Source organism: Anabrus simplex, chromosome 2, assembly GCF_040414725.1.
Source record: "Anabrus simplex isolate iqAnaSimp1 chromosome 2, ASM4041472v1, whole genome shotgun sequence".
Classification (NCBI taxonomy): domain Eukaryota; kingdom Metazoa; phylum Arthropoda; class Insecta; order Orthoptera; family Tettigoniidae; genus Anabrus; species Anabrus simplex.
Genome location: NC_090266.1, coordinates 325,463,553 through 325,477,049, shown reverse-complemented (window position 1 = coordinate 325,477,049; position 13,497 = coordinate 325,463,553).

Below are 13,497 nucleotides of genomic sequence, written 5' to 3'. Positions count from 1 at the left end.
AAGAAATTATACTAGCATTTTAGTTTCTAATTTATAACATAATTATATTCTAATTCAAGTTTAGTTCCATTCTAGTAATGTTTATGGAGGGTGAACAGAATATCTGTGAAACGTGCGCACGGTGGATATCCAGTGTGAAGGTAGCTTGTTTCTGACCAACATATCGAGTAGAGTGGCGCCCTGCCTAACTAATGGGATGTACTGCGCGGTGGGGTACGTAGTTTCTCACATGTGTCTCTTGGTCTTTCAGTTATAGGCTGCTGGGAAACCTGAAATGGAAAATAATTGCCCAAAGGCCACGCTCGGTTAGTCGTTGTTCTCTTATTTCTAAGATAGAATGTTCGATTCCAGCTGAGTTGCATAGTTGATTAGACGTTGAGCTCAAGCTTGCGAGATTGTATCCCGACGTAATTGGTTGCCATTTGACAATGCCTAAGTGCGAGAGGCATGAGTCATTAGATTGACTGAAACGTTAAATAAATCCTTATCATGTGAAAATCTCGAATTCCCAGCGTTCCGTAAGTTCATTATTATATAACTATAATAATAATAATAATAATAATAATAATAATAATAATAATAATAATAATAATAATAATAATAATAATAATAATAATAATAATAATGTTATTTTGCTTTACGTCCCAATAAGTACCTCTACGGTTTTCGGAGACGCCGAGATGCCGGAATTTAGTTCCGCAGGAGTACTTTAACGTGCCAGTAAATCTACCGATACGAGGCTGACATATTTCAGCACCTTCAGATACCACCGGGCCGATCCATGATAGAATCTCTCTATATTCTATTCCACATTTCTTTTCAAGTTGTTCTGGCATTGTTTTATTTATTTCGAGGACCGGAATCATTTTTGGCCATCAAATCTTGTACATCTGAGTGAAGGAACTGTTTGATAAGCATGCACTTTTATGGGCCTAAAATGCATTAGCATACAGAGTGATTCAGCCGTACCTTCCAATGTAGTTTTATGCAACCCACAAGATTCATTTCGTCCTGAAAACATCTGCCCTGTCGGTATGCTCAAACCACACAACCGGATATATTGGTATATTTTATTTTAATTTCGTGTGGCTATTTCTAGCCGGGTGCAGCCCTTGTAAGGCAGACGCTCCGATGAGGGTGGGCGGCATCTGCCATGTGTGGGTAACTGCCTGTCATTGTGGTGGAGGATAGTGTTGTGTGTGGTGAGTGAGTTGCAGAGATGTTGGGGACAGCACAAACACCCAGCCCCCGAGCCATTGGAATTAACCAATGAAGGTTAAAATCCCCGACCCGGCTGGGAATCGAACCCGGGACCCTCTGAACCGAAGGCCAGTACGCTGACCATTCAGCCAACGAGGCGGACATCTTGGTATTTACCACCGGGCTGAGTGGCTCAGGCGGTTGAGGAGCTGGCCTTCTGGTCCCAACTTGGCAGGTTCGATCCTGGCTCAGTCCGGTGGTATTTGAAGGTGCTCAAATACGTCAGCCTCGTGTCGGTAGATTTACTGGCACGTAAAAGAACTCCTGCAGGACAAAATTCCGGCACCTCGGCGTCTCCGAAAACCGTAAAATAGTAGTTAGTGGGACGTAAAGCCTATAACATTAACATTGGTACTTACCGCCTCACCATGATAGGACGCCGTAATGTTACACTCGTATTAGAAGCCGGAAAACAGATGTGTGCCTTCTAGATCATATGAACCTGACACGCCAGCGAAACACTAAATTGATGTTGTGGCCGCAGTAAATCTAATACTTACTGTAAGTTGCCGACTGAGCCGTAGTGCAGGTGGTAAAGGGGTGGCGGAGCGGGCTTGTATGTCAGGTGGGAGGTTCGAGTCCGGGGCAAATGTCATACCATTTTTGAAATATTTGTTTATTACGTGCCGCACGGAATGTAAGTTCAATACCCGCCTTCACGCAAATTGTGTGTAAATGAATGTGTTTGTGGCCCTAAGAAGGGCCGATTAGTTAGCAGGACGGACACAGCCTGTTTCCAGCCACTCAACCGGGTCAGGAATGTGATGAATGAAGCCCCCATCTACTGTAGCGACGAGGAGAAGAATTGCCTGACGCACTGCACTGGGGCAATGAAATTATATTGGAGAGTGTTGCTGGAATGAAAGATGACAGGGAAAATCGGAGTAGCCGGAGAAAAGCCTGTTCCGCCTCCGCTATGTCCAGCACAAATCTCACATGGAGTGACCGGGATTTGTACCACGGAAACCAGCAATGAGAGGCCGACGCGCTCCCGCCTGAGCCAGGGAGACTGGCCGGACACATACAGACCGGAAATAGTAGGAACAAAACTGCCCTGACAATGTTTTATAGCAGCAAATGTTCGATGTGTCCGCCTCTGTGGTGTAGTGGTTAGTATGATTAGCTGCCATCTCCGGAGGCCCGGGTTCGATTCCCGGCTCTGCCACGAAATTTGAAAAGTGGTACGAGGGCTGGAACGGGGTCCACTCAGCCTCGGGAGGTCAACAGAGTAGAGGAGGGTTCGATTCCCACCTCAGCCATCCTCGAAGTGGTATTCCGTGGTTTCCCACTTCTCCTCCGGGCAAATGCCGGCATGGTACCTAACTTAAGGCCACGGCCGCTTCCTTCCCTCTTCCTTGTCTATCCCTTCCAATCTCCCCACCCCGCAAAAGGCCCCTGTTCAGAATAACAGGTGAGGCCGCCTTGGCGAGGTACTGATCATCCTCCTCAGTTGTATCCCCTGACCGAAAGTCTCGCTCTCCAGGACATTGCCCTTGAGGCGGTAGAGGTGGGATCCTTCGCTCAGTCCGAGGGAAAAGCCAACCCTGGAGGGTAATCTGATTAAGAAGAAGAAATGTTCAATGTGATAACCGTTTTGGTTTATGCACATTCGGGCCCGGTGCCCAATAGATCATCTTGCGCGCTGAAGCATTCCAGGTGAAATTGCTCGGTAGGCGTCCGTGATGACTTCCCGGAGCTGGTCGAGTTTTCCCTGCGCTTGAGTGTAGACGACGTTCTTCAAATGTCCCCACAAGGAGAAGTCTAACGAAATTAAATCCGGTGATCTGGCGGGCCAAGAAACAGGGCCTCCTCGTCCTATCCTTTTCCCTGGCAGTTCCTCGTTCAGATGGTTACGAACGGGCAAAGTCGAATGTGGTGGAGTTCCATCCTGCTGCAACCACATCGTCAAACGATCGTGCAAGGGCACGTCCTCAAGCAGCAGTGGGAGTTCCTGACGCAGAAAGTGCAGGTAGCGTGGGCCCGTCCAATGGCCCTCAAAGAAATAAGGTCCAATCAGGTGATCCCCCAAGATTCCACACCAAACATTCACTTACCATCGTACTTGATGGGCCGCGTGTCGCACCCAGTGAGGATTGTCCGGACTCCAATAGTGCATGTTGTGGCGATTGACGTTCCCATTATTACGGAAGCGCGATTCGTCCGAGAACAAGGTTTGCGATACGAATGTTGCATTATTGTCCAGCCTGCCTAATAGCCACCGACAGTACTCCATTCGAGCTTCGACATCCCGCCCATGTAGCTCTTGGTGTACCTCAAGATGGTATGGATACATAATTTAATTTCGTGTGGCTATTTCTAGCCGGGTGAAGCCCTTGTAAGGCAGACTCTCCGATGAGGGTGGGCGGCATCTGCCATGCGTAGGTAACTGCGTGTTATTGTGGTGGAGGATGGTGTAATGTGTGGTGTGTGAGTTGCAAGGATTTTGGGGGCAACACAAACACCCAGTCTCCGAGCAAAGGGAATTAACCATTTAAGGTTAAAATCTCCGGCCCGACCGGGAATCGAACCCAGGACCCTCTGGACCAAATGCCAACATGCTAACCATTGAGCCATGGATCCGGACATGATATGGGTGAAATTTATGTTCATGCAGTATTCGCCAGACGGACGGCTGGTTGGTGTTCACCTGTCGTGCAATGGCCCTTGTACTGATGTGTGGGTTATTACGAGCTGCCTCAGAACGGCTTCTTCTATTTCACCCAATGTAACGGGCCTGTCGCGGACTAGTGGCTGGTTGGAATCACACCTGTTGTCCTGAGGCGTCTTTCAACATAGCGAAGTATCGTAGCAGCCGGGTGTCACCCGTCGGGATACCGTTCCTGGTACAGATGTAGTGCCTCGCACGCGTTTTGACTTGCTTCGCCATAAATGAGGAGCATGTCAACGTATTCCTCTGTGGAAAAACATGCCGAATGACAGCAGAGATTACAGTACATTCAGTCCCCAACCAGCGGAGTATGCGCAGGGCACAAGATGAATAACAGCGTCATTCTACTGTTTGAATGTGGCAAACATGGACCTGTTTCTACGTATTCAAACATCATACCGATGCAGAGATATTTGAACGACGCAGGATTCGAACTGCCGCTGACACATTCCGTCGATTGCTAGGCGAACGCCTATGACATTCGCTACGCTACACTACTGGGAACATGCCGGTAGTACGACAAGAGCAGAGTATATACGCCATCCGGTTCGGTGATTAAGACATTGCACTGTTACTTACTTACTTACTTACTTACTTACGTACTTACTTACTTACTTACTTACTTACTTACTTAGGCCTACTTACTTAAATCTGCTTACCCTCCAGGGTTGGCTTTTCCCTCGGACTCAGCGAGGGATCCCACCTCTACCGCCTCAAGGGCAGTGTCCTGGAGCTTCAAACTCTGAGATACAACTGGGGAGGATGACCAGTGACTGTATAATTCCTGTTGGTATTTCTCCTTACCACTAACGATCAGCCATACCGTCTTGGTAATTTACTCCAATTCTCACGACCAAAAGTTACAGCACCCTACCGGCTAATTCTCCCTACCACTCAAGATAACAGTTATACCATGCTTTCTGGTAATTTTCCCTTCCTTCTTGTTAATTCTCCCTACCACTCACGGTCAACAGTTATACCGTTCTTGTTAATTCTCCCTACCACTCACGGTCAACAGTCATACCGTTCTTGTTAATTCTCCCTACCACTCACGGTCAACAGTCATACCGTTCTTGTTAATTCTCCCTACCACTCACGGTCAACAGTCATACCGTTCTTGTTAATTCTCCCTACCACTCACGGTCAACAGTCATACCGTTCTTGTTAATTCTCCCTACCACTCACGGTCAACAGTTATACCGTTCTTGTTAATTCTCCCTACCACTCACAATCATTTATTTTTGGTAGCGTTTTAACGTCACACTATCACATCGAAGGTTTTCGGTGAAGCTAGGATGTGATTGGGATGGAAGCGGCCGTGTCCTTAATTAAGGTATATCCCCGACATTTGGCTGGTGTGAAAATTAGAAACCACGTAGAATAATCTTCAGAGCTACCGACGCTGGGATTTGAACCCACGACCTCCCGAATGCAAGTTCATAGCGACGCAACACAAACAGCACGTCCAACGTGCTCGGTCACTCACGATCAGCAGACATATCATCTTTGTTGCTAATTCACCCTAGTACTCACAATCAACAACACCGTCCTTGTAAGGAAATTACCCTCTTCCCGAGAAATGTAGATTCTATTGATTAACTGAGTTCACGCCTTAAAGCGTCTTTCCATCGCACATACGCTTCTCGTTTCGGGCTATGAACATGTAGCCCACGGTAATGTGCTATCCGAGCCACGCCCAAGGGTAGCTCGTCACTAGAAAATAGGACAAGCAAGGCCCTGAGAAACATGAACATTGAAATATTTTACTTGATAATGTCTCGCGGGACTACAGTTTTTGCATTGCAGTCAGTCAAAAACTAGCCTTTATATCCGTCTATAATCGACCATCACCTCGGGTATTAACCCTAGACTTACCAAGCATGGGCAGAAAGAGCCCATAAGTTTTTTCATAAGGAAAATAATACAGATAGGACATTCAAATCTCTTTGTCTCTTCTTCTATTTATCAGTTACCTTCATATCTACTTAATTCACTATCAATCACTGAAACATTTGGAAATGAATTAAAATATTCTGCGTATAGGCGCCTTTTGCCCATTGTTGGTGAAACATGAGGCTTTGAATTTCATGCGTCAAACATCTAATTTAAAACGTTCATTGTTGTAACAGTGAAGCTTATTGCAGTTGCTTTATCATTCTGGGGGCTCCAGCGACCCATAGCTTCTGCCACTGAAGAAATAATTGGGAGGAAACCGGCGGGCGGCAAAGAAGGTGAAGAGAGATGAGGATCCAGTGCGAAAAGTAAGATGCGATGTTTGCATAAAGCAGGGGAGTACTCAGCGAGAAAGAGAGAACCTCACTAAAACAAAAGTTGCATGTGTGAACTGTGGCTGTCATCTATGTAAAAAGCATTCACTACCTAAATATGGGTGTGTACCAGGTCAATGTGAAAAGTTTCCTACTGACTATGAACTTATACACTGAATAAAGTGCAACTAAGGCTATGAACCTTATTGGCAATAATATAATTGTTCTCTATTATTCTAAGTGTCCGGCTCCATGGCTAAATGGTTAGCGTGCTGGCCATTGGCTACAGGGTCCCCGGGCTCGATTCCCGGCAGGGTCGGTAATTTTAACCATCATTGGATAATTTCGCTGGCACTGGCTGGGTCTATGTGTCGTCTTCATCATCATTTCATCCTCATCACGACGCGCAGGTTGAATTCAAAAGATCTGCACCTGGCGATCCAAACATGTCCTCGAACACTCCCGGCAGTAGCCATACGTTATTTAATTTTTAATTACTTTAAGTTCATTTGTATCACACTAATTATGTGAGAATTAATTGGGTTTCAATGACAGAATAACATGACTTTAAATATGTTCCGAGGTTTCTGTGGAACGCAGAGATGTAAGGTGCTGCGGAAATGAATGGGTGGACAGAGAAGATATCAGTTCTTAATTTAAAACTCTAAAATCAGAAATTTTATTTCTTCCCTTTTTTCTTTTCAAATTTTAAACTTTGTTAAACAATAACAAATGACAGTTGAATAGACACAAGGGGAGCTCTACAGCTTTAGAAACAATAATTATTTGAAAGCTAAGTGTAATCAGGTACAACAAAGAGATTAGGTTTTCTTTTTTTTTTGTTTTTTTTTTTTTTGCTTTACGTCGCACCGACACAGATATGTCTTATGGCGACGATGGTATTGGAAAGGCCTAGGAAGCGGCCGTGGCCTTAATTAAGGTACAGCCCCGGCATTTGCCTGGTGTGAAAATGGGAAACCACGGAAAACCATCTTCAGGATTGCCGACAGTGGGGCTCGAACCCACTATTTTCCGATTACTGGATACTGGCCGCACTTAAGCGACTGCAGCTATCGAGCTCGGTAAGAGATTAGTTAGGTAGCTCAAACGTTACACTATTACCAAGAGCAACCCAGCATTTGCCTGGTGTGAAAATGGGAAACCACAGAAAACCATCTTCAGGGTTGCCGACAGTGAGATTCGAACCCACTATCTCCCGGATGCAAGCTCACAGTCACGCGCCCCTGACCCCATGGCCAACTCGTCTGGTCCTTCCATAAATATTTCACTAAATTCGCTTCCAGTAAAACACGTGTTTCAGGTAGTACTGTATTACACATTACACCACACGTCATTAGTACTCCGCCACTTACGTTGTCCTACCGACTGCGCCATGTTTCATATTTTGTATTAGGTTGTAACCGTACAACAGGGTTACAGATTCCATTCAGTATTTATTATTATTATTATTATTATTATTATTATTATTATTATTATTATTATTATTATTATTATTATTATTATTATTATTATTATTATTATGAACCCGATTCATTAGATTTTATATTCTGTTTCTCATCATTTAGACTGTAATAATTAGGTATCACGTATATTATTGTATTTAATCATAGGTTAAGTGAAATTTGTTTGTAATTATTCTGTATTGTAGTAAGTGAGATTTGTTGGTTTCATATAGTCAGGCTGTGGCTTGTAACTCTGGCTAGATGAGCTGGCATAGTATTTTGCAATCGAGGCTATGTTTAACTGAGAATGTTATGTGCATGTAGATTTCCCGGTGACGCATGAAACTTAGTCATCTGCAATCCGCTTGGGCACGCTTAGACAACACTTGTCTGATGACATCAGTGCGTGGGCACGTGATTGCGACCAAGTGTCAGTATTCGCCAGCTACTGTATGTTGAAGTGGAAGGGATGAACAGAGAGTAGGGAGATGAGTCGTCATCGCGAGGTTATAAAAGTCGATGCAACGGTGGTGAGAGGTATTCAGATCATATCTATCAGATAATATGTATCAGTCAGATGTATCAAATGGAAGAAGTGGTCTTCGAGTGATGGTCAGAGCTAAGAGTTGTGTTTGAAGAAGTAATAATCGAGGAGGTCTACAAGTGGTGGTTGTGTCCGAGCAGAGACGAGTACTATGCTGATAAAGAAACATCATCTTCTTGTGAGGATGGACTTCACAAGATGTTTCAATAATATTTTCCAATTTCTTATAATATATTGAGTGGACGTAATTACATTGGAGCTCCCTACACGCGTACATGGCATGTAGGCCAACTCCTTGTTATATAAGAAGATAACAGCAGACGGCTCCCGACTTCAGCTCATAGGTTTTCCCAGGAATTTCAAGTTCAACAGCGGTGTATGCAGACATCAGGTAATTAAAGCATCAGACGTGTTATGCATTCATAACATGAAGAAGAATGTAATCAGCGGCGATATCACATCTCACTTCAAGTTTGTTTAGATTAAATTTTCTTTTTCATATTACCGCAAATCTCACTAGATATAATTTTTTGTTAAATTAAAAGACGTCGATGCTTGTTCATTGTGGCGTAAATTATAGTCATAAACTCAGTTTTATTTTAATTATAATAAGTGATTCCAGTTCCATGTACAATCCTCAATTGTAGAAATGCAACAGGAATTTAATATTGTCCTGATCCATATCCCTGTATATTGCCAAATATGTGAGTTTATCACCTCACGCCTTGAGATAATTGATATAAGAGGTATGCTCTACCAAATTTTGTCGTTTTTATTTAAAAAGCAACTGGCGCTCAAACAAATGTTATGTATATTGTGTGAAGGAGATGAAGGTATAAGAGTAGTGATTGGAGTAGCCACAAGGTAGAGTTCAGAGTATGGCGATCGCATAAAATTGCCAGTTGCATTCCTTAGTCGCCTTTTGAGAGACAATATTGTATTTTCGGCATCGGTAAGAGAACTAGTCTGACCTTGTGATACAAGGATCACAAACTTGTTAATGTCCACCATCTTGGCACCATCTTTACACAGGTATGTGTTACAATAACAGTCATAAATGTAGCCAACTTATTAAAATTTTAATTACTACACCATAAAATACATAATTACCACATATTGCACATCTCCCCATCGAGATGTTCATATCACACATAGACTGTTGAAAAAAGCTGCAGTAGGATACCGGAAGTCTCTAGTGTTTAAATCTGTAAGGTAGCGGGGAATTAATAAAAAAAATTGAGAGTTCCAAACATCGAAAACAAAACATAAGGTCGGGCTTAAAGGTCAATTAACAGCTGATTGCAAGCATGCAAGCAACATATAGTGCCATCTGTTAGTCACAAAATAATTCCATATGAAGGAAGTAACTCACGAACTAACAGAATGCACCGTTGTCATGTATGCGTGCACACCCCGCCATCTTTGTTACTCTCGTCCCACCAACGCCATATAGTGGAGGAAACAGAACTAATTGCTAACTGCTAGCGCCATATGTTAGTCTATCTCCGCAACGTGGCTAGTAACTCACGAACTAGCCGTCAGGATGCGCTGTGAGGTTATGTTATCTTTCCTATGAAGCAATATTACGTTAAGACATCATAATGACATCCTAACCTTACTTACACGCCACCTAACCGATTGAGTTCATCCGAGGAGAGAACGTAAAGAGCCTGTGTGAGATTAGGTTAGCGTTCGTCAGCACGGTTAGGTTAACACGTAATAATGACGTCCTAACCTCACCTACACGTCCCCTGACCGATTCGGATCCTCCAAGGGGATCCTGTGGGGTTAAGATTGCTCTCGTGCGTAAGGTTATGACGTTATTTGACGTCTTAACCTCACCTAACGTTTATTCCACGCGATTCGTCCTACTACCAGACTCACTGGTTAAGAATGCCATTGTCCTACTACTAGGAAACAGTGCTGACTCAGCGTGGGAAAATTGTGATTCATCACCCAATGTTTCAAAAGATACTTTGCTCATTCTACTATCAGGCAACCCTCCCCTACAGAATAGGTGTCAAAATGATCCAGATTGGTGATTCCCAGGTTTGGTAGTCTGGGTCTACTTGTTGTAATATGGAAGAAGTGCCATCAATTTCAACTTCATTGAACACAGCATATGACAGGGTACCGAGGGAAAAGATGTTCGCTACACTGGGGGACTATGGAATTAAAGGTAGATTATTACAATCAATCAAAGGCATTTATGTTGACAATTGGGCTTCAGTGAGAATTGATGGTAGAATGAGTTCTTGGTTCAGGGTACTTACAGGGGTTAGACAAGGCTGCAAACTTTCACCTTTGCTGTTGTTAGTTTACATGGATCATCTGCTGAAAGATATAAAATGGCAGGGAGGGATTCAGTTAGGTGGAAATGTAGTAAGCAGTATGGCCTATGCTGACGACTTGGTCTTAATGGCAGATTGTGCCGAAAGCCTGCAGTCTAATATCTTGGAACTTGAAAAGAGGTGCAATGAGTATGGTATGAAAATTAGCCTCTCGAAGACTAAATTGATGTCAGTAGGTGATGAATTCAATAGAAATGAATGTCAGATTGGTGATACAAAGCTAGAACAGGTCGATAATTTCAAGTATTTTGGTTGTGTGTTCTCCCCGGATGGTAATATAGTAAGTGAGATTGAATCAAGGTGTCGTAAAGCTAATGCAGTAAGCTCGCCGTTGCGATCAACAGTATTCTGTAAGAAGGAAGTAAGCTCCCAGACGAAACTACAGTATCTTTACAACGGTCTGTTTTCAGACTAACTTTGCTTTACGGGAGCGAAAGCTGGGTGAACTCAAGATATCTTATTCATATGTTAGAAGTAACAGACATGAAAATAGCGAGAATTATTGCTGGTACAAACAGGTGGGAACAATGGCAGGAGGGTACTCTGAATGAGGAGATAAAGGCTAATTTAGGATTGAACTCCATGAATGAAGCTGTACGCATAAACCGGCTTCGGTGGTGGGGTCATGTGAGGCGAATGGAGGAGGATAGGTTACCTAGGAGAATAATGGACTCTGTTATGGAGGGTAAGAGAAGAAGAGGTAGACCAAGACGACGATGGTTAGACTCGGTTTCTAACGATTTAAAGATAAGAGGTATAGAACTAAATGAGGTCACACCACTAGCTGCAAATCGAGGATTGTGGCGACGTTTAGTAAATTCACAGAGGTTTGCAGACTGGACGCTGAAAGGCATAACAGTCTATAATGATAATGTATGTATGAACACAGCGGGCATGGACTACCTGATGTAGCCTGCCCGAGTTATGTAAGACATTGATCCCCATAGGGCCTACGACATCTGAAGATGGTGCTCAAGAAGAAGCCGAAGTTCACTGTTGTGATATACTGTGTATTGTAATATAGAATAATATATATTTTGCTATGTGTTTAACGTCATACTTCCGAGTGGGTTGGCCGTGCGGTTAGGGTCACGCAGCTGCGAGCTTGCATTCGGGAGATAGTGGGTTCGAATCCCATCGTCGGCTGCTCTGAAGATGGTTTTCCATTTTAACACCAGGCAAATGCTGGGGCTGTACCTTAATTAAGGCCACGGTCGTTGCCTTCCCAATCTTAGCTCTTTCCTATCCCTCCGTCACCGAATTCCTTCGATGAAATGAAATGGCGTATGGCGTTTAGTGCCGGGAGTGTCCGAAGGCATGTTCGGCTCACCAGGTGCAGGTCTTTTGATTTGACGCCCGTAGGCGATCTGCGCGTCGTGATGAGGATGAAATGATGATGAAGACAACACATACACCCATCCCCCATTCCAGCGAAATTAACCAATGATGGTTAAAATTCCCGAACCTGCCGGGAATCGAACCCGGGACCCCTGTGACCAAAGGCCAGCACGCTAACCAGTTAACCACGGAGCGGGACATTCCTTCGATGTGTTAGTGCGACGTTAAACAAGTAACAGGAAAGAATCATGCTCTCACAGGTTTTCAGGGACGGTGGGATGGGAAAAGGCTAGCACGAGGAAATTAGTGGTCATAGTTTTAATTAAGGCACTGGTGTGAAAGTGGGAAAACATGGAAAACCACCCCGATATTTTCTGACGATCGGATTCGAACCAATGATCCCCTGAATGCAAGTTTACAGCTGTACAACCTGTACCGTATAGCAAACTCGTTCTCCAAAAGAAGATACTTCTCGAGCATATTATATTTCCTTACCCTGTCTACAGGACGAATTTACTCTACAGGAACGAAGTGACTGTATTCAATGTGTCTTAGAGTGGACATGATTACTATACGAATGGTAGGAAGGTGTTTCTAATGACAAAGCAGACTGAGAGACCAGGTAGGAACGAAGCTTAGTTGAGACGATAGAGCTCTGAAAGGAGAAGAGAAGATAAGAAGCTGAGGCCTTTCATGTGGTAGGTACTTACCGATTTTTGGTGTAAAGGAGTGAAGCTACTGAACTCGCTGCAGTAGAGCACCGTGGAGCCTCAGGTAACTCGCACAGACTTGTAGAATGAAAATGCGAGAGACCTTACGATCTACAGGCTATTGATTTTGTTTATTGGAGAAATAGTTGACAGACAAACTTACATTTAAATCTCAGGGCTAGATTCGAACCGGAGGCCAACGTTCAGTCTCTTCATTTGCAATGACATATTGTAGGTTGAAATGTTACTTATTCCAAAAGTGTGAATAGGCGCACATTATTCGAAACTTTACCCACAATCGTTGTCGAAATCACATCGCCTGAAAGGAAGTAAGCCACAGGCTCTTCGAGACCTGAAACCTTACATACTTCCAATAGAAAATGCTGTAACATCTACGGATTCACAATAACTCTTTCAGGTGGGAGAGAAGTTGTTTTGCTTGCTTTAACTTTAAAGCTGGTTAGCTTTACGGTTCCGAAAATGAAGGAGGCAGGAAAGCCAATTGAGATGTCAATAAATGAATATAGAAAATTCATGTGTAATTCGGAGCGATATTTTGCAGGAATGAGGTGATATAAGTGAATGAAATAAACTTGATAAGTTGAATAACTTTATATACCCGGGTTCATTGGTGACATACAAGAGTAGGCTACAGCTCTTTGGATGAATAGTCAGTGTACTACCCTTCGGCTCACTGGGCCCAGGTTCGATTCCCAGCTGGATCAAGGATTTTAACTGCTTATAGTTAATTCCTCTAGTTTAGAGGCTGGTGTTTTGTGCTCATCTTAGTACATGCCTTAACTTGTGTACAACTCATCGCACTACAAACCACCACAGAAACACGCAATAGTGATTTCATCCCTCCACAAGAGGGAAAGCATCCGGCCATAAACCTG